The sequence below is a fragment of the Delphinus delphis genome, chromosome 20, assembly GCF_949987515.2.
Source record: "Delphinus delphis chromosome 20, mDelDel1.2, whole genome shotgun sequence".
Classification (NCBI taxonomy): Eukaryota; Metazoa; Chordata; class Mammalia; order Artiodactyla; family Delphinidae; genus Delphinus; species Delphinus delphis.
In genome coordinates, this window is record NC_082702.1 from 49,250,781 (window position 1) to 49,272,786 (window position 22,006).

The window sequence follows — 22,006 nt, forward strand, 5'->3', positions numbered from 1 at the left end:
GAGGGATAAATCAGGAGACTGGGATGAACATACACACACTACTGTACATGGAATAGATAACCAACAGGGACCTACTGTAGAGCACAGGGAACTCTACTCAATATTCTGTGATAACCTATATGAGAAAAGAATCTGAAAAGAATGAGTATATGTATGTGTGTGGCTGAGTCATTTTGCTGTACACCTGAAGCTGGCACAGCATTGTAAATCAACTATACTCCAACAAAATTTTTTAAAAAAGAAAAAAGCACTATAAGTAAACAGTACTGGTAAATTCCAGCTAATTATTGTAGCATAAATGATAGGGGGAAAATTACCATTCTGTGACTCCTAATAAAATGATGTATCTAGTCAAAGATCATCAGTGACTCTTCAAACCATTAGGATGGAAGGTTGGTGGGAGTCTTTTTAATAGAGGGACCAGGCTGACACCACCGGAACCCATTGATCAATCTTAGCATTTCAGAAAGTGAAACCACCAGATTTTATGTGCCTCTCGATGTGCTGCAATCAGAAATGTCCAGGGCTTCCCTGGTGGCGCAGTGGTTAACAATCCACCTGCCAGCGCAGGGGACACGAGGTTGAGCCCTGGTCCGGGAAGATCCCACTTGCCACGGAGCAGCTAAGCCTGTGTGTCACAACTACTGAGCCTGCGCTCCAGAGCCCACAAGCCACAACTACTGAGCCTGCGTGCTGCAACTACTGAAGCCCGCGCGCCTAGAGCCCATAATCCACAACAAGAGAAGCCATCGCAGTGAGAAGCCCGCGCACCGCAATGAAGCGTAGCCCCCGCTCGCCACAACTAGAGAAAGCCCGCGCACAGCAACAAGACCCAACGCAGCCAAAAATAAGAAGAGTACATTATGCTTTTGCTCAGTGCTTGCTTGCATCAGTGGCGTTCAAGCTACTTTCCACTCTCATTGTTTTCCGGCAGTTTGAAGAAACCCTCCCCCACAAAAAACATAGTAAGCACTTAATAAATTAAAAATAAAGGGCCTTGAATACATATTGAGCACTTACTTAGCACCAGGTCCTATGCTGAGTGACTGGATTACACTGGTGAAAAAGATTGGCCTGAACCCAAAGATCTTACAATCAAGGCCTTTTCTAATCATGAACCAAACATCTTCACAATTAAACTGTTTCAAGAGGGAAGATTGTCCCACCTGTTCCCATAGTCCTAACCATCTCCTGTAAACAGTGGCTAGGGGTCCTTTTTCCTTTACCTTAATTCTTGCATGAATTCTTGCACATTCTGACCTTTGAAAGGAATATTCTTTACAATTTTCTTTTTTGTTGTTTATCCCCTCCAGGACTGAATGTCTGGCCAGAGTCATCATGCAGGTTATGAAAAATCAATGCATTGCTGCTCTGAGTGTCCGCAAAAAAGATCATGCTCTATCGATTCCCCAGACCACATTAAAGCCCTAAATCAAAATACTGGCAAATCCTTACCCATTTTCAATGATTTTATCCGGCTAAAGAGCTACTTTGTAAGTTTTCTGCTGTAATAAAATTCTGCAGCCTACAAGAGCCTCTGGTTTCAGACACCAAAACTATTTGATTAGAATAAATCCAGTATCTGGTGCTCTGGAGAGTAACTGATTTACGGCTTAATGACTTTCCAAATACAGTAAATTCTAAGGCAAATTATCTGCAGGGAACAGCATGCCGTGGTGGAGCGTAGAAGAAAGCTGTGTTAAGGATTCTTAGTGCCTGTTCTTGTTGCCAGAAATAGCGTGACTGCTCTGTACTTAAATATCACCTAAGATACCTTGAACCTTCGGCACTTGATTGAAGAATGTCTTCAAGATTCAGATTTCCATGCATATAGTTTAAATTTAAGGATGTTGCCTCCCCTTGTCAACTGAAAAAAAAATTGTACAACCTAAAAGCTGAGAATTATGTTTTATTTGGGGGACAAAACTGAGGACTTAAGCCCAGGACTCAGCCTCTCACGTAGCTCTGAGGGATAGCTCTGAAGAGATGAAGGAGGAACCAGGATATACAGGAGTTTTTGCAACAAAGACCAGGGAGTCAGAACTTCAAAAGGTGACTCTTAACTAAAGAAAACCAGACATCTCAAGTTAATGAATTCAGCAGTTTTCTATGTATGGGAAGATGCAAGAGTCTGGGCTCATTGAAATCATTCCTTTGCTATGCACCTCAGCTCTCTGGGGCCAGCATCCTGTGTTTTTGCATCCTGAGCGTCCTCAGGGTGCACCGTTGGGGGTGGCTGCAGTGGCTGATGACTTGATGGTGGGCATCGTGTTTCTGTCGTGAGCTCCCTCAGGGCCCACTGTCAGGGCAGCTGTCATGTGACGGCTTGATGGCTGCAACATCCCTTGTTTACTGATACGGCAAGCAACACTTTTTCACTCACCCACTCAACAAAATCAAAATGGCTAGAGAGAACGAAATTCATGCAACAGCATAGTGCAAGAGGAATCGAAATAAATGGAAAGTTAGGAGACCTGGTTTCAATCCCTAACACTTCCATTCACTGAGTATACACAGATGTCACTTTTCTCCTTAGCATCATGACCTGTGAAATGACGTACCTGGACCACATCAGAAATCACAGACCGGCAGCCAACTGGCAGGATTTGGCTTGCAGACAAGTTTTCTTTGGGCTGCACAGTATTTTAAAAAAAACAAAAACAAATAAGCAAACAAACCTTAGAAACAACATAGTAAGATTTTTAAAGGTAAGAGATGTCCAAGCAAATTCCCCATTTCTAGCTTCTACTAAAAAGTCAGAAGATTGGGTCACATACATCTGCACTCCTCATGGACACAGCTGCTACAGCTGTGTAGCTTCTACCCACTTTAGATGGGGCCCTAGCAATCCAGTTTCTCACCATTGCCACACTCCCCAAATTGGTCCTTGAGATTGAGGTAGAAGTGATTTTTTATTTATACTCACATGACTCTGTCGTTCCCTTATAGTAGAGAACTATTTCATTTTCTAAGTAGTGATAGAAAAAAAAAATATGTACAAGGGCAGGCAGACTATAAAAGCCACTTGGTTCAATAAAAGTGGCAAAGAGAACATGTTTTGTGGAACCGAAGACTATTTCTGTGTCATATACAGACAGGATGTGTCCTTGCTGAAATGATGCAACAGGCTGATTTCACTCATTGAATAACATGGACATTAGAGTTTTCACCTCTCAGATGAGATGATCTCAAGGGCTCCTTGTAGTTCTAGAAACTTAGTCTATGAACATGTATGTTCTGTTATTAGAAAAGCCACTTATTCTTCTTTTAGGACTCTCTCATTCTATTTAAGAGTAACTCACATACAAGCAAACTGACGTCTGTGGAGAAGAGGATCTTACCATATTAATTGGAAAAGTATGACTTGACAAAATGAAACTCTGCTTATGTTTAGAACACACACAAGCCCATCCATATATACTCTGCCTCCATAGGTGAAAAATCACCTATGCTCTGCAGCTGGGGCAGAAATATAATTGCTACGGTAGTGGGTGGCATATTGATAAATTGTATATAGAAAGACAGTTCATTGCTCTAGGTGTACATCAGCATCCACCAACTACAGCAGGAGTTGTTAATCTGGAGTCCACAGATCCAATTAGGTCCTGCACTGGAATGGGCTTGAGAGGATATCTGAAACGTCCTAGAAAAATGCACATTTTTCCATATCTACGGCTCCGTGCATTTTTCTGAGATGATGATCCGTAGCTTTCACCAAATTCCCAAAAGTCCCATGACTCCCCACTCCCAAAACTTAAGAACCACTGAGATACACAGGGCATCAATTTAGCAACCAACTGTTTATGTGTTCTTGCTGGGGAAGAATTACAATGACCTTATTTTCAAAACCAAAAGGTGGGGGTGCAGATTTGGCTACAAAGCTGGAAACCAAGATAGGATACTGAAATGAGGATTGTTCCAGAAAACTCAGGACATAAGGTCACTTTAGAAATAGGGACCTCAGGATGTGATGGGAGCTGGGAAAATGTGGTTTACCAGGGGCCATGCCAAAGCAGGTAGAACAAGTAGTTGTCCTGAAGACCATAGTGTTATTGGCAAAATCGGTACTAGCACTGGGATCTTTTGTCATCTTTTGCAGTGGCATTTCCATAACCCCACCCCCTTGTGTTTATTCTAGAACAGTCCCTCTTCCCTGTTCCCCCCCACACACATACACACACACACACACACACACGCACACACACACACTTCCTGTTTTATCCTTAATCGGAGAAACCCTAGCAAAACATCTCCACTTGTGGCCTCCTGTCTCTGGCTCTTCCCCTAGTCCAGGGCCACATGATATAGTGATTATATACCATGGATTTATTTTTTCTTTTCTTGCTCTTTTTTTTTCTCTTTTTTTGGAGCACCTGTGATTTCAAAGACCTTTTTCTTTTCTTTTTTTAAAATTGAAGTATAATTGACTTACAATATTATATTAGTTTCAGGTGTACAACACAGTAATTTGTTATTTTAATATATTACAAAATGATCACCACAATAACTCTAGTTACCATTTGTCGCCATACAAAGTTACTACAATATTATTGACTGTATTCCCTATGCTGTACATTATCTTCCCACGACTTATTTTATAACTGGAAGCTTGTACCTTAATTTTCCTCACCTATTTCACTCATTTTCACCCCCCACCACCATGCCTGTGCCCTCTGGCAAACACTTGTTTGTTCTCCGTACTCATTAGTGAGTTTTCATTTTGTTTTGTTAGTTCATTTGTTTTTTAGATTCCACATACAAGTGAAATCAAACTGTATTTGTCTTTCTCTAATTTCACACGGTATAATACTCTCTAGTATGTTGCTGCAAATGGCATTATTCCATTCTTTTTTATGGCTGAGTAATATTCCAGTGTGTTTATATATCACATCTTCTTTTATCCATTCACCTTTCAGTGGACACTTGGATGCTTTTATATGTTGGCTATTGTAAATAATGCTACAATGAACATAGGGGTGCATATATCTTTTCAAATTAGTGTTTTTGTTTTCTTTGGAAAAATACCCAGAGTGGAATTGCTGGATCGTGTGGCAGTTCTATTTTTAATTTTTTGAGAAACCTCCATACTGTTCGCCATAGTGGCTGCACCAATTTACATTCCCACCAGCAGTGCACAAGGGTTCCCTTTTTTCCCTATCCTCACCAACACTTATTTGTTGCCTTTTTGATAACAGCCATTCTGACAGGTGTGAGGTGGTCTCTCATTGTGGTTTCAGTTTGCTTTCCCCTGATGACTAGCGATGCCCAGCATCTCTTCATGTGCCTGTTGGCCATCTCTGGGTCTTCTTTAGAAAAATGCCTATTCAGGTCCTCTGCCCATTTTCTAACTGGGTTGTTTGTTTCTCTGATGTTGAGTTGTATGACTTCTTTGTATGCTTTGGATATTAGCCCCTTATCAGATACATCATTTGCAAATATCTTCTGTCATTCAAAAGCTTTCTGATGCAGTCCCATTTGCTTATTTTTGCTATTGTTGCCCTTGCCTGAGGAGAGAGATCCAAAAAAACATTGCCAAGACCGATGTCAAAGAGCGTACTGCTTGTATTCTTCTAGAAGTTTTATGGTTTCAGGTTTCACATTTAAGTCTTTAGCCCATTTTGAGTTTATTTTTTAACATGGTGTGAGAAAGTATTCAAAGACCTTTTTCTGATGTCAGACCTTGTTTCAAAGCTCAGAACCCAAATTTTAGTCAATTAATGAGTCTGTATCAAAGTAACAAGACAGAAAAAATGAAAAGGAAACAAAAACTTCTCGTACTGTACGTGCTTGTTTGTCAGTCAACCCCCAAAATGTTCTTCAGCCCCTCACTCCTGCACTAGACTAAAAGCTGCTCTTCAGAGTGTGGTCCCAGAACCAGCAGCACTGGCATCACCTGGGAACTAGCCAGAAAATGCAAAGTCCCAGGCCCTTCCTCGGTCTTAGAGAATCAGAATGTGCATTTAACAGGGTCCCAAAGAGATCTGGATGCACATTAGAGTTTGAAAAACTGTGTTAAAGGCACAGCCCAGCTGATGGTGAGAGCGCCCCCGCTGGCCAAGGGTTGTTATTACATCCATTTAAATTAGAGAAACCAGAAAAGGCTCGAATGTGCAATGTGAAGTAGCCTTATAGATCATGCAGTGTCCCTTTTCCTTTATAAAGACTATAAAACGGTCCCCCTCTAGTCTATTTAATGGAGCATGATGGAAGAGCCAAAGCACTGTTATTCTAAATGTCCAAAACCTGACTTCTAATTGTAATCCTGCAGTTACTTTTATTTCACTTTATTTCTCTATCTGATACAAGACAGAGAGAAATCACCTTTCCTGTCCATGGGGCAGCCTTTCTGTGAATGTCAAATGGAAGCGAGTGTAGGGTCATGGTTAAGAATGTGGACCCTGGGTTGAAACAGCTCCAATTATAAAGTCTCTATCTAGCAGTGCTTAGCTGAGTAACCTTAGCTAAGTAGTTTGCCCTCTCTATAATAATAGTACCTATCCCATCAGATTGTTGTGAAGGTTAGCGGTTAAAACATTTAAAAAGCAAACAGCACTCTGTGGGCACATAATTAAGCAGTCAGTAAGTGTTATCATCTATGTGAAAGCATTCTACAAATTGTGAAGAGCTCTACAGATGAGGGAGCTTGTTTTTACTGGTGGGCAGACATGCAAGGCTATCAGCTCTAGATGAGAATTAAAGATGTCACCCATGGCTCACGAAGGAATTTCCCAGACCTCTGTCCCAGTGGCCCGAAAACACACATAGAGGGGCACCAGGACGTTATTTGCAGAGTAACTCAGGCTTCTCCACAATGCTCAGGCAGCAGAGCCGGGAAGTCACACGGCTCTTTGTGAAAATCAATGAAACAGTGTCTAATTATGAGCGTTTGTACTCATCGTATGCGCACCGACGTTAACTGCTAGCATTGCTGTTGTTTTATTTTTAGTTTTGTAGAAAATTATCTTGTGAAAGATTCTAATAAACAGAAGAGGTAGGGTGGCACCAAAGGGTTAATCAATAGGATTTCCTCAGTTTTACCCACGTGATTTTATCACACTCATTTTGTGCAACTTAGACGCTGTTTTGTGAACAAACCTGAAATATACATGATAGCCCATTCTCAAGGCTCTGCCTCCCAGGTTTGACCTTTAAATTATCACACTTTTCATTCATATAGAGATACAAAGCTGCAGAACAGAGAATAATATTTGTCCTGTTGGAGGTTTCCAGGAACACTGTGACCTGACCTACACGGACAGCTGCAAGAACAAAGGATTCCAGCACCAAGAAGTTTATAACAACCAGCCACACCCCTGCCCCTTTTAGCTTAAGAGAAGCTTGAATCCTAACTCAGAGAAGATAGTTCTTTGGGACACTAGTCCACCATCTTCTCCGTCTGCTGCCTTTCCGAATAAAGCCGCTACTCCTTGCCCCAGCACCTCATTTTTTTATTGACCTGTCATATGGCGATCAGTATGAGCTTGGACTCCATAACAAAACACCATGTTTTAAGTACTTTACATGTAGAAACACATTTGGTCCTCACAATAACCTTATGAGTTAGGTACTAAGAGCATCCCCATTGTACACATGGTGAAACTGAGGCCCAGGGAGATACAGAGATTTGCCCAAGGCCACACAACTGGAAGCAGGTGAAGGCAGGACTCTGGTCTGAGAGATTCCAAAGCCATTGCTCTTCCTTCCCGGGAGACAGCCTCACCCTATTGCTTGGTTTCTGCCAAGGTCCAGTTCACTGACTATCTGGGAGAAAAGAGTGAGAGCCACCAGGACGATGGGCCTGTTGCATAGCAACCCTGAGCTTGAGCCTGGTGAGGGGAGATAGGCTCCTTAAGTTTTTAAAACACCATCACTAAAAATAGCCTGAGCTATGACAGCTTAACACGAGGTCTCCTCCAAGAGAAACCCATCGCGCAATGGAATGTCTTTGCTGTGTTGTCCTTGAGAAAAGCACGTGAAATTATGGGAGGCTGGGTGTCGGCAGCTTTTCCCAGAAAACAACTACTTCATTCCACTCCTTCACCTCAGAGGGGAGGGTGCAGCCATGTGTACATGGCTCATGAAAGTGCTATCCCCATATTTTTTTTCCCACTCCAAAGCTGGAATTCAACCCAGGTCGGGCCAAGAGCGGTCTGCCTGATTGCAAAACATGGCCTTCGGCTTCCCTGTATTAATCTCCCAGAAATTAATCACCTTGGTTGGAATCACCTTAGGTACAAACGTTTATAATGCCTACATTTGTCACTCCAGAAGAGACCGTGCCAATTCCAGGGGCACCAACTATAAATCTCATACTTGACAAAGAACATTAGATATTTAATTAGATGTTAAAAAAACTCTTCACCTAGTACCTTAATGATCACCGGGCCCTCTCCTAAGGCTGATGATTAAAAGAACTCCTGTCTGAGCCTGCTGTGTTTCTCTGGGAATCAAAAAGTGCTTATCACAGTAACTACGGAGCCTGAATGTTGGCCTGCCTTGGGTAGAGGCACACGAAACAGTAACTACGGAGCCTGCACACTGGCCTGCCTTGGGTAGAGGCACACGAAACAACAAAGGAAGTTTAAATGCAGCCACTTGCCCACAAAGAACAGTCGGCCATTTATTTATTCAAGGCAGAATAATGGTCCCCCAAGGTGTCCATCTTCTAATGCCCAGAACCTGTGAATTTGTTAAATGACATGGCAAAGGGAATTAAGGTTACAGATGGAGTTAAAAGTGCTAATCTGCTAACTTTAAAATAGTGAGATTATTGGGATTAACATATACACATTACTATACATAAAATAGAAAACCAATAAGAACCTACTGTATAGCACAGGGAACTCTACTTAATATTTTGTAATAACCTATAAGGGAGAAGAATATAAAAAAGAATAGAAATATATTATATGTATGTATAACTGAATCACTTTGCTGTACACCTGAAACTAACACACACTGTAAATCAACTATACTTCAATTTTTTAAAAAGGAGTATTTAACTCAAAAAATAAAATAGTGAGGTTAGCCTGGATTATCCAGGTATTCCCAATGTAATCACAAGGTTCTTAAAAGTGCAAGAGGGCAGCAGAAGAAGAGAGTCAAAGGAATATATGATTAGAAAAGAAAGGCACACAGGGATGCAACACTGCTGGCTTTGAAGATGGAAAAAGGGGGTCCATGAGCCACTGAATGAAGGCAGCCGCTACAAGATGGAAAGAGCAAGGAGATGGTTCTCCCCTAGAACATCCAGAGCCTGCCAACACCTTGGTTCTACCCCAGTGAAACCCCTTTTGTACTTCTGACCTCCTGAACTGTAAGACGATACATCTGCTTTGCTTTGCTTTGTCACCAAGTTGTGGCAATTTGTTACAGTGGCCATAGACAGGCCATGAATACAAGCACTTACTTGGTACTTAATTATCAGCACAGTGGTCAGTACTAGGCAGACAACAGTGAAGCTATGGCTACCACCTTTCCCCTCCTGCAGTTTATACTCTGGTGGTGCAGACAAGAAGGGAAAATCAGTAATTAAAGGCGATAAAACAGGCAAAGGAGAAAAACAAAGAGCAGTTGGCGGAAAGGCTAACAGAATGGGGATGATGGGAGGTATCTCTGAAGAGGTGACATCTTACCCTAAAGAGAAGGAGTTGAGGGGGAGAGAATTTCAGGTGGAGAGGACATCTGCAAAGGTCCTGGGGTGGAAAAGAGCTTGGCACATTCCAGGCACTGAGGGAAAAACAATGTGGTTGGAGCACAGCAGGCCAAAAGAAAGAGAGGCATGAGGTGACATTGACCAACAAAGAAAGGGACAGTTGTGCTGGGCCTCGAAGACCTTGGTTCCAGTTTGGATTATCTTCTGAGAGTTTGGGTTTGAAGGATTTTAAGGAGACTGCCAAGATGCAATTCAAATTTAAGAAGATCTCTTTTGCTGCTGTGCAGAGGAACAGGTTGAAATGGAAGGATGCAGAGACACTAAGCCATTCCCCACGTGGGGAAATGACTGTGGCTTAGATTTGGGCAGTAGCAATGGAGATGGAGAGGGTCAGGTTCAAGATGTATTTTGAACACAGAACTTATAGACTCGCTGATAGGCTACCTGTGAGAAGCAAAGGATGGGTTCACTTTTATTGCTGCCACCACAGTTTTGTTCAGCAAGAGACACACAAGAGGTTGGGTGCCACCTTTATCTTGTACACTAGTCAATTCTTGAAAATATATTCATTCATTCGACAAGTGTTTATTGAGCACCGACCATGAGCCAGGTGCTGTTTGGGTACTGGAGATACAGCAGTAAACTCAACATAAGCCCTCTTCCCGTAGTGTTTATCTTCTAGTGGGTACGACAGACAACAAATAAATAAATGTAAAAACGTACAATGAAATTTCAGTTTCACAGTTATAGGCGATGAAAAGAAAAGCAGGGGATGGCTACTTCAGATAGGCCCGAAATCCCGGCTAACTCATGGAAATCACAAGTTCATTATCTAGCCTAATTAGGAAATAGAGATGTTAATTGCACAGTTAAGATAATTAGTAATAACTGCAAACAGGAGTTGTCTGAGCCCTGAGGCAGCTACCTCGTTTTTTCTGTCAAAAAGTGTTCCTTGGTGAATCTTGAATTGGGCCATGGAGAACGCCTTTATTTTTGATACAAGGAAAGGAGTAGAAAGAATAGTATAAATCAAGGGGTAGAGGTGGAGGGGGAGGAAAAGAAACGGGCAGGCTGAGACCAAGCAGGACCCTGTAAGGCCCTCCCAAGCACAAAGGCCTTTCTGTGTCCCCCATTGCTTGTTTGTAGGAAAAGGGTTTCAGCCTCCTAGACCTTCCCTGAGTTCCAAAGGGCAGATTCAAATAGCTACTAATTAGGGGAGTGAGGAAATGCAGAAAGAAACAATAGTGCAGCATGGGACCTGGCGCCCACGCTTCCTGGGGGCGGGGCGGGAGCTGCGCAGAGAAATCTGATACGGATCTCTGAGTTCTTCCTTCAGAACTAAGGCCTCCACTCAGGCAGAGGAAGGTAACCTCAGGCTGAGCACAAGCCCAGACTGGTTGGAACCAGAGGCTGATAGCTGAGATTCCCAGAAAGCCATCCTGTTATCTCACCGCCAGAGAATCAGAGGAGGGTCACACACCTGCAGCCCTCCCCCCCAAATGTTGCTTCTATAAAAGCTTCTTCCCTGAAACCCATCCGGTCTTTTGCGCAGTAGCCGCCCTGTTCTCCTTGCATGGCCCTGCAGTAAATAATCCTTTCTCCACTCCAAACTCCAACATTTCGGTTTGTTTGGCCTCACTGTGCACTGGGCACACGAACTTGGCTTCAACAACAGTGACACGGCCAGGTCTCAGCACCAGACTTTGCCAATCTCATCACTGACAACTGGACCACTGCACGCTTTCTTAGAGACGCAAAAGTGTCAGCGAGAGGAAGAATGGGGAATTCCAATCAGGCTAACTGATTTATCTTTAACTAACATACCTGAACTGTATGATTTGTGTCGTATATTTAAATACAGAATTCCCCTACAAAATTAAACTTCCTTTTCATTCAGAGATTCCTGAAATTGCTAAGACCAGAAACACACCGCTGCTCAAAGGAGGTTTACCAGCCCCCACCAACAAAAGCAGTCTGGCAGGTAAATAAAGTCTTGAAATTGCTCTGTGCTGAAACTAGAAGCCTAGCCGAATGCTGAGCACGTCACCAACACAAAAGAGATGTTAGACTTTGGGCTTCTTAATGGCAGGGGCCAGCTTGCCAGCGTTCGGTTCTGGCCTAGTGCATGGTGGGTGCATATGACGATGTGAGAAGACAGATTAGTTGGTGTATTTGAGGAATAAATTAGTAAAATAATCAAGTGTGACTGTACCACTACCATGTACAAAATGGCTCTGTTTCTTGCAGCGATGCCTGGGACATAGTCTTTAAAGTAAAAATGTCTTTATAGAGAAGGCAAAAGACGTACGAAATGATCGATAAACATTTGTTAAGCAACTGCACCTAAGTCTGGGACACGATGCCCAGCGAAAGTCAGACAAGATACACGTCACAGGAGAGCTGCTTTTTGAGAGGTTTTCATGCTCTAGAGAGAGAGAAAATATCCAAGTGAAATGTGAAGATGATGAGGATGATGATGACGAGGGGGAGAATTTCCACTATTGGTTGAAGTCTTACTATTTGTTTAGAATTCACTACCATGTTGTATTTATCATCACATTCAATCCACACAACAGCCCTAGGAGGAAGTCACTGGATTATCCACATTTTACAGATGAGAAAAGTAAGGATCAGAGAGGGTAAGAAACTAGCCCCAGGTCACACAGCCTACAAATAGTGGAGCTGGGATTTAAACCCCTGTATCCTGCCCTCAGAAATCCTGTTTTATGCTGCTCCCACTGATCATGTAATGAGGGGGCACTTGATCTACAGAGAAAACATCTGGGAGTGTAAACTGCAGCCTCATATTCCATGTTAAATACAGGAAAAGTTAGCAGCTATTCACTCTACCAAATGGAATAGAAAGACTCCTACTCTCTGGCAGAAAGAGAGATGAAAAGGCACTTTTTTTAGAGGTTGTAATTAGCATCAGTGTCATCCTCAACATCATCATCCTTTGAGAGAGAATAACTTTAATGACATCATATTCTTAGCCTACACTGATATAACACAAACTGACTCAAACTTCAATCCATCAAAAATGCAAGTTTTATTCAACTATTAAAACTATATTTTTGAAAAAAAGTGATCTGGAGAAAAGTCCATGCTATACAATGTTTGGTGACAAAAAGAAGGATATGAAACTGTATATAGTGTAGCATACTCCTATTTGTATGTCAGAAAACACCTTTCTAAGAATCTATGAGGGAATTCCCTAGTGGTCCAGTGGTTAGGACTCTGAGCTTTCACTGCGGCCACCCGGGTTCAATCCCTCGTCAGGGAACTGAGATCCCGCAAGCTGCGCAGCACAGCCAAAAAAAAAAAAACAAAGCACAACTTTAGGACAATTGAGGAAATCTGACTATGGATGGTAGTGGTATCGTATCAGTGTTAGAAATCATAGTTAGTGTAAAAAAATGAAAATGAAATGGGAAAGGAATGAAATATCATTCATAAAAAAGATATGAGTTAAAATATGTAAAAAAAAGTTACAGACAAATATAAATACTATAAGTATTTCTGCATGGTGGTATTTCAGGTTATTTCTATTTTCTCCCTTAATTATCTTCTTTTTACCAAGTTTTCTAGGCAGATTTATAGGATTCCTTTATCTGAAAATTTTTAATCTCAAAATCTACACACACACACATCTACTTATGGTATTAAAAATCAAATAGAAATTATGCTGTTATTCACAGACTATTTCTAAATTTATAGAAGTCAGTTGGTATACTGAAGAAGAATCAAGAATCCAGGATAATATTTCTTCTTGATTCATTAATTCTACTTTATTAATATGATGAAAGGCTATTTTCCTAGTTCCAGGAGGGTGTGAAATAGGCTTTTTTCCTCTAAATGAATAACCATTACCTGGAGCCAAAGACTCATACACGACGGGAAGAAAAACACAAACATGATTTAAGGCTTCCTCTCATTTTCCCAGAAATCCAGTGTAAAAGAGAAGAGAAGAATCTTAGCAAAAAAGGAAAATAAGAGTTATAATTTCTCACCAATCCAGACAGAATCACATGTACCAGAGGGGGAAGGGACCATTGGACCTTGGTTAGATGGACTCTAACTTCCATGGCCAGAGAGGTCAGGCAGACCAGCCCTCCTTCAACCTAATGAAGGAGGCTGGAAAACATCCCCACTATCCCCAGGCACTGCCAAACAAACATTTAGCATATTCTGTGTTTCAAGAAAAATGGGAGGGAGTATTTGTGGAAACAAAAATGATTCCTATTTTTTCCCAAAGTTTGAGATGTAGGTAAATAAAAAATTTCCCTCTCATCTTTCTCTCACTTGTGCTAATGTTTGTCTTACAATGATGGAAAGGGATGCTCAGCTTCAATGACTAGAGGACAGACAATAGGGAATGGTACAGACTATGGTGAACTTAAGGGGCAAGCTGTCAGCTATCTCTAGCTAATTCGTGGCATATTCTAAGCTCAAAATGTAGCCTGCAACAGAGTTACTGGGGAATCTTTTTAAAATTAATCCTGAGCCACAAAACCAGAGATTCTATTCACTTTGTTTAGACCAAGGTTCTGGAATCTGCATTTTAACAGTCACCCTGAGTCAGCAGTAACCAATAAAAATATAATGTGTGCTACAATTGTAAGCCACATTGTAACTTTACATTATGTAGTAGCCATATGTCTAAAAAGTAAAAAGAAACAGAAGAAATTAATGTTAATAACATATTTCATCTCACCTATCATTTCAGCATGTGATCCTAATTAACAAAATTATTAATTTTTCCTACTAAGTCTTCAAAATGTGGTGCGTATTTTACACTACAGCACACCTCAATTCATTGTAGCCACATTTCAAGTGCCCAGTTGTTATTGCAAGGCACTTATCTTTCTGGTTCATCTTTATGAAAGTCATACTTAATACTGATTCCCATTGCTGAAGTATAAGCTGCTTGTCTTAGTCTGCTGAGGCCCCTATAACAAAATACTGCAGACTGGGTGGCTTATAAACAACAGAAATGTATTTCTCAAAGTTCTGAAGGCTGGATGTCCAAGATCATGGTACCATTACAGTCGGGCAGGGGAACCTCTTCCAGGTCACAGACTTCTCATTATATCCCCACAAAGTGGAAGGACTAGGGAGCTCAGCAGGGTCTCTTATATAAGAACATTAATCCCATTCATGCGGGCAACACCCTCATGACCCCATCACCTCCCAGAGGCTCCATCTACTGATACCAACACTTCGGGCAATAAGTTTCAACCCGTGAACTTTGAAGGAATACAAACATTTAAACATAGGAGTGCTCAAAACCAAAAAATGTATTTGGCCCTCACGTGCTCCAATACCTCTCTCCAGCTCTGCCTCATATTAACCCCATGACCTTGGACAAGGGGCCCCTTCCCCTGTCAAGATGACAATTTCCTCATCTACAGCTGAGTCACTTGGACTAGGAGATCTCTGGAGACCCTTCTTTGACGGCATAGTGCTAATACACGGATTATCTGTCCTTTGGTCCCAAGAAAAGAGTATTTTTCTTTTCTTTCCGTCTTTGTTTTGTGATGCTTCTCAGGAAGTTAAAAGTGAGGCATGAAGGACCTGGTATAGACATGGTCTAAAGGCATGGTCCAAGGCATGACCTGGTTTAGTTAGCCAACCAGGAAGCTCCATTTCTGTGAGGCTGTGAGTCATCACCAACCTGTAAGGCACTCACATCTGGGAGAGCCCACCTCTCAGAAGGAACGCTGCTCTCAACTTCATGCCCCCTATGAGCAAGCTGATTACTTACTGTGCATATAAGTTAAACTTCTGGTGTTAATTAGGACAAGTGAGACAATGCTGATACAACAAACAACCTTCAAGTCTCAGTTGCTTAAAACAGAAGTGTATTTTTAACTCATACAACATATCCAATGTGGGCCAACACTGTTTTGGGTTTGAACTGTGTTCCCCCAAAATGCATATATTGATGCCCTAACCTCAGAATGTGACCTTATTTGGTAGTAAGGTCATCATGTAACTTGTTAAGATGAGGTCTCCTGGAGTAGGGTGGGCCTTTAATCCAATATGACTGGCGCCCTTATAAAAAGGGGAAGTTTGGAGACAGATGCACACAGGGAAAGAGCCGTGTAAAGATGAAAGCAGAGACGGGCTGATGTTTCTACGAGCCAAGGAATGCCGAAGATTGGAAGCAAACTACTAGAAGCTGGGTGAGAAGCATGCAATAGGTTCTCCCACACAGCCGTCAGAAGGAACCAACCCTGATGACACCCTGACCTCCTTGACCTTGTGTTGAAGCTTCTAACTTCCAGAACTGTGAGATCACACGATTCTGTTATTTAAGCCACTCAGTTTGTGATACCTTGTTTACAGCAGCCCAAGCAAATTGTCCCCCAGCAGCCTGAGATAATGAATACTTTGCCATCTGGTAGCTGTGCCCTGTGGAACTCATGGCCTTCTCAGTAGTAAGAACCAAGGAAGAGCTGCCAGGAGGATCTTCCATGCTTTGGCCCAGAAGCGACACAGGCCACTTCTGTTCAAAGGCTGTTGGTCAGGACGAGTCATACAGGTCTTGACAGCAGGGCTGAGAAACAGACACCACGTTGGGTGACCATCACTCTCTGGCACCTTCCACCAGGGACCCTCCCCAGAGACTAAATATTTCTGCCAAGCAATGCTTTGCTGGGTGGTAACTACGTAGGCATTCCAGTCTTCTCCCTTTGTAAGTTGCAGGGGCGTTGGAAGAGCTATCAAGAAGTACTAGAGGTCCAGGGACAGTTTCATTTCATTTCAGATGACCATTGTAATTGAACTGTTGTAGCTTGAATTGGCTGTCAAGAGTGTTGTACCAAGACAGACTCAGCTCTGGGATGATGACTGACAGCAATTATGACAGGTGAACAGTGGAAGAGAAAGAGAGTATGTATACCACGGACTTGCCCCTCCAGTTCGAGGGGGAACAGACTTGGATGATGGGGCAGCGGTTATATCTGGGTCAACATAGAAAAGGGTCAGAATGCCTGAGCTTAGGCCTCTTTTCCGTATAACATGATAAAAATCCTTCCCCAGGTATGTGTATCCCTTTGTGATTTTCAAACTGCTTGTACTTCAGTTACCTCGTTTGGTATTCTCAACACTCTTAGAAGATACGCATTTTAGATAAAGGAAAAAAATGTTTCAGGGGAGTTAGATGATTTTCCTGAAGGCATGCAGTGTGAGTGGTTGTCAAAACCAAGGTTAGAACCTGCATTTCTCGCGGCTCCTAGCAGGAGCCCTTGCCATAGCCCTGGCACAGAGGCCTGGCTCTCATTAGTGACTGGAAAACCTCCTGGTCTCTGTTCTAGAAAAGTTTTTGAACCAACAACCAAAAAAGAAAACACTTTGCTCAGCAGCCCATGAATAAGACACCCTCTTCGAGCAAGCTTGTGGAAAGCTCTTGGAGTGACATCAACAAGGAGTTGGCCGCCATGATTCCTCTCGACCTTCAGGACTCAGTAAGGTATGACCGGTTCTGAAGGATGCATGGGTTAAAGTGCTTTTACTCCATCCAATCTATCTCACAGGGCAGCATTGTAAAGGAAACCAAAGCTGCCTGCTCCGGCATTCAACAAAGAGGCCCCCATGGAAACACACATGCAAGCACCAAGCTCTCAGGTGTCCAGGGAACACAATCAGGTAGTCATTCCCCTCCCCAAACCACCGGCTTGAGAAGCTTTCCGAACGCGCAGCCTGAGCAAGGTTATTAAAGTGTTTCCTTTTAAGATGACTTTTTAATTGCAAAATGATAATATCCCAGCATCTCTGCCTCACTGACATCAGGGAAATATTTAGAAAGCGTTTGTGTGTCCTAAGAGAAAGGCTGGTACATAATTGCAAATTATTACCACTTTTGCAGGTCACGCTGACAAGATTATCTCCCAGCAGGCTGACAGTCAGAAATCTGCTTCTAATCTGGTGGTGTTTCACAGCTGGTAACCTTTTTATTTATTCCTGGATAGAATGGAAATGAGTGCTGTGTGTCTTCTCCTCTCACTTTCATGGACCATTTATCATATCAAAGCCCATTTGTCTGCGTACCAGCCTAACCAAATTAGGTAAACAAAGTTCTAGAAGCAGCCGACAGCTGTTAGCGAGAGGAGTAATCACAAAACACAAAGCTTCATGGCAGCAGCTGCCACATAAACACAGTTTTCAAAAATATGGCAGCTCAGAGGCAGTTTCGGGAGAGAATCTTCAGAGGACTGTTAGAGTGCTCATGATGCTGAATTTGAAAAAGAGGTTTGCATTTCCAGTTCCTTAATATGGTAGGAAAAGCCCTGTATGATCTGCCCCGCCCGTCTCTCTGAGCTCTTCAACTCTCTGTCCATCCCCCTCCGTTCCTGCAGTGCCCTGGTCTTCTTTTGGGTCCTCCAATGCTCTGAGCTCCTTCCACCCCAGCACCTGAGTGTGTACATCCCTCCTTCTGCTGAAAGGTAGAGCGAACACACAGACAACACACAGACACCTGCATGTTCATTCATTCACCCAACACTTACTGAGCATCTAAGGTACCAAAGGACTTGTGCCAAGTGCTATCAAGATACAGAGATACATGAGACATTGATTCGCAGGTTCAGCCATCAGCACAGCCCACGGTTTGTGTTTAGACATCCATATAAGAAATCATGATAGAAGCCAAGACTTGAAAAGCTTCATAGGAGAATATATGCCCACAGTTGTTCTAAGAATTTTATGCACATTAACGATACAAAACAATCGTAAGAGGTAGATCCTGTTATTAGGCTCCTTTGAAAAGGAGGCTTAGGGAGATGATCTGGTCCGAAGTCACAAAAGGATAAAGGAAGGAAGAGGGGACGGAGGTCTGGGGCAGGGCCTGAGACTCTGCAGCCTAACAAGCTCCCGGGTGATACAGACGCTATTAAGCCAGAGACCACCTCTGGACAAACAGGGCTCTGGAGTGGCAGTTCTCAGTGTGTGGTTCCTGAAGCAGCAGCAGCACTGTCACCTGAGTGCTTGTCAGAAATGCAGATTCTCAGCTCCACCCCAGACCTGCTGAATCAGAAACTCCAGGGCGGAGCCCAGCTGCCTGTGTGAACAAGACCTCCAGGTGATGACACAGGCTGAAATTTGAGAACCACTGCCCTAGACAGCAGTGTATTCTCTAGTCTCCTTCATTTCTGGGTGTGTTTTTTTTTTTCCCTGCTGGACACTCTGTCTCATTTCCAGATGAGGGAAGAAGCCTCGATGTCCTTACTGCACGCACGGTGGGGCCAATGCACAATCCTCCCTGGCAAACCCTCTCAGTTTCTCAAAGACGGTGAATTGCGCGGAGCATTCCTAAAACCCCAGGCCAGACCCCCGACTCAGCTGTTTCTAGAGTCACCATTAGCCCCTTTAGCCTGAGTTATAAAACTCTCAAAAAACATGTGTATATACACATATATATATAGTTTATATACCTCTGTGTGTGTGTATATATATATATATGTTGTTGATTTGATAGATTTGTGGTAAGATACACACTGGACTATAAGGAATGTTTCCAAGATCTAAATGTAATAACAACAACCCAATAGAAATGAAAACTGCTGAACATGTAGTATTACAGAAAAACACCTCACTCTGATTAACATGGTATCAGTATTTGTTAGATAGAAGATTATAATCTCTTAATAAGGGTACAAGCAAAAGGGTACAATCATAATTTTATGAGCCTTGAATTTAATTTCAATAGAAATTGGAGACATTTGTTTCCAATCAAATTTGCCTCTGGATTCTGGGAATCTGTACTAGTCAAGATAGAATGGGCTGAGTAGTAAATAAAAGAGATTTTCAGTGGTTTGTCTCTTTCATGATCACACAGCATGTCCAGCCTTGCGTGTGTGTGTGTGTGCGCGTGCGCGCGCGTGTGTGTGGTGGTGGTAGTGGGGAGGAGTGCTGTGCTCCACCCAGTCACTCACGACCCCAGGCTACAAGACCTCTGCCATCTTGGGGCACAGCTCCCTCAGCCTGTGGCCCCAGATCCTGGTGCAGGGCAGAAACTGGACACCTAGCTGTGGCTTTTTCACTCTCTCAACCAGAAGTGGTGCACATCACTTCCACTCACGTTTCATTGGCCAGAACGAGTCTCATGGCTCTGTTTAGCTGCAAGGGAAGCTGGGGAGAGTAGTCTCCTATACATCCAGGAAGAAAAAGAGAACTAGAAATTGATGAACAATAGTGATGCCTTCACACGCAGCTGAAATAAGTTCATTTGCATCTCCATAAGTGTAGTAAGGTGTCAAAATGAGTGACAATCAACTGAAGAAGATCTCTACAAATCAGCATGTGTGAGGCTGCCACTGACGAAGCATTTATTATGTGCCAGACGCTGACTATCCTATTTTGCATACATCATCTCAACAGGTGTGAAAGCAGCCCTCAAGGTGGTCCCATTTTTTACTTAGCCAGGGTAAACGTCTAGCCAAGATCTGAGGCAAGATTTGAACTCACTTCACCTGACTCCAGAGCACTCATACCCAACCCATGCGCAGTCCCCACAGGTAACAACGCCAACCTCCTCCCATTGTTTCAAAGCTCCTGCTGGTTCTATATTGCCTTTCTGTGGACTGCATAGTTGCTTAAGTCAGATCCTACTAAGGATGGTCTTTAATCTCTGCAGGGCATTGTCTAGTGTACTGAGTCCAGGACCGCAGCCAATTAGAACTTTGTAAGGTCAGGTCTCTGGAAACATCATTAGTTAAACACACACACTTGTGTATACACACACGCAATGCCCCCACCCCTCAGGGGTCAGCACAGCCTTAAGACTTAGATGCTGATCTATTCTCACTCTGTCTTCTGTTCTATGAGAGAGATGGGGGCCCTGGTCCTCCCCAGAGCTAGAGGAGCCTATCATCTGCGGACATGCTACAAGGAAAATGTCATTTGGAAACAATTAGCAGGACATAGACATGGAATGAACAAGAGAGGAGGCTTCTTGCTTCCTTCCCTCAGCTCCCCAGAGATTCAAAGATAAACTTCAATGCCATGAACATCTTGCCACCTTGCCCTTGGCTTCTGGTACAATTTCCTCCTCTTTCCCATTTGTACGATTCATGTTCTCCAGTTGTCTTTAGTTTTATATCAAGCAAATCGTCTTAGACCAGTTTTTAATAGGCAGAGTATACATCACAAATAAAGGACATCAGAGGGCATATATGTATTCACATATACACACATGTATGTATGTATATATTAAGTAGCAATCAAATGGACACAGAAAAATAGACCTTAAAAGTCTAAAAACCATGTTCAATAAGGAGCAAAATGTCATAGAGTGGATATGGACATTGGAGTGAAATGGTTTATATCCAAATCCTAGCCCAGATACACCTGCTCTGTGATGCTCAGTTGTCCATCTGCTCGCTGCCTCGGTGCACTCACCACACACACAAAAAAGAAAAGCATCTCTACCTCGGAGGGTGGTTACAAAGGTTAACTAAGCCCGTCCATGTAAAGCAATGAGCGCACTTTCCTACAACGCCTCACACAGGGCTTGAAACATAAGTGGTTGTTGTTGACGCTGATGTGTTGCTACTGACCTCACCATCCTTCAGTTGGGGTAAGGAGCATAAAACTCACCTTTGGCAGAGGGTCCAGGAGGGGAAACGAGCAACTCCGGGGCTGCCAAGGCTGAGGAAGATTCTGTGGGGAGTACCTTCTTACCTAGAGAGAACAGGATGCACATTTTAATCTCTACACAAGGTCGGACAGGACTCACATTGTAGAAACGATGAACATCTCATTTCCCATGAGGCTGTACAAATTAGCCTAGTTAGCTGCACAGTATCTATTCGGGGAACAAAACGTTTCTTTAATTAGGAAGAAAGACAAACAACATTAAAAGAAACGTGTTCTGCTTTTTGTCCCTGCCTCTAAAGCACATCTGTATTCTGAATGACAAAGCAGAGAGGAAACACAGCCTGACGGGCAATGCCCTTTTTCCCAGAGGATGACTCATCTCCTTAACATCCGGACAAGACACGTTTATAAGGATGGCAACTTTTGAGAGCCACTGGTTTGCATGTTTTAGGCTATGTCTTTTGCTTCCCTGTAGATACAATGGAGCAAGTTCATTTTAAATGCACAATCTTATAAAAATGTATAAAAGCAGGTACGAGGCGTATTTCATGCGTGTGTATCATCGGTACAGATATATCAGTGGATTTGTTTGTGGGCTGGTAACCTGGCCAGAATTCCAGAAAACAGAGTGGCTTACTCCTCTAGCACTTTCTCTTCCCCAATAGAGAAGCCAGAACCTCCTGGAGATAGCGAGGTAACTCCAACATCTTGACCCTCTTAGAAGATGCTCCTATAAGGTGATTCTCTCCCTCC

General features: G+C 42.8%; 1 long non-coding RNA gene across 1 annotated transcript in view; it reads right to left on the reverse strand.

The window, feature by feature from the left end:
- The window catches only part of LOC132416716 (uncharacterized), a 66,311-nt gene extending 44,972 nt beyond the window's left edge, over positions 1-21,339 (reverse strand). Inside the window, exon 1 of the long non-coding RNA XR_009517691.1 lies at positions 21,254-21,339. This is a non-coding gene — a long non-coding RNA (uncharacterized lncRNA). The remainder of the gene's footprint in view (positions 1-21,253) is intronic.
- Positions 21,340-22,006: the final 667 nt, after the last annotated feature.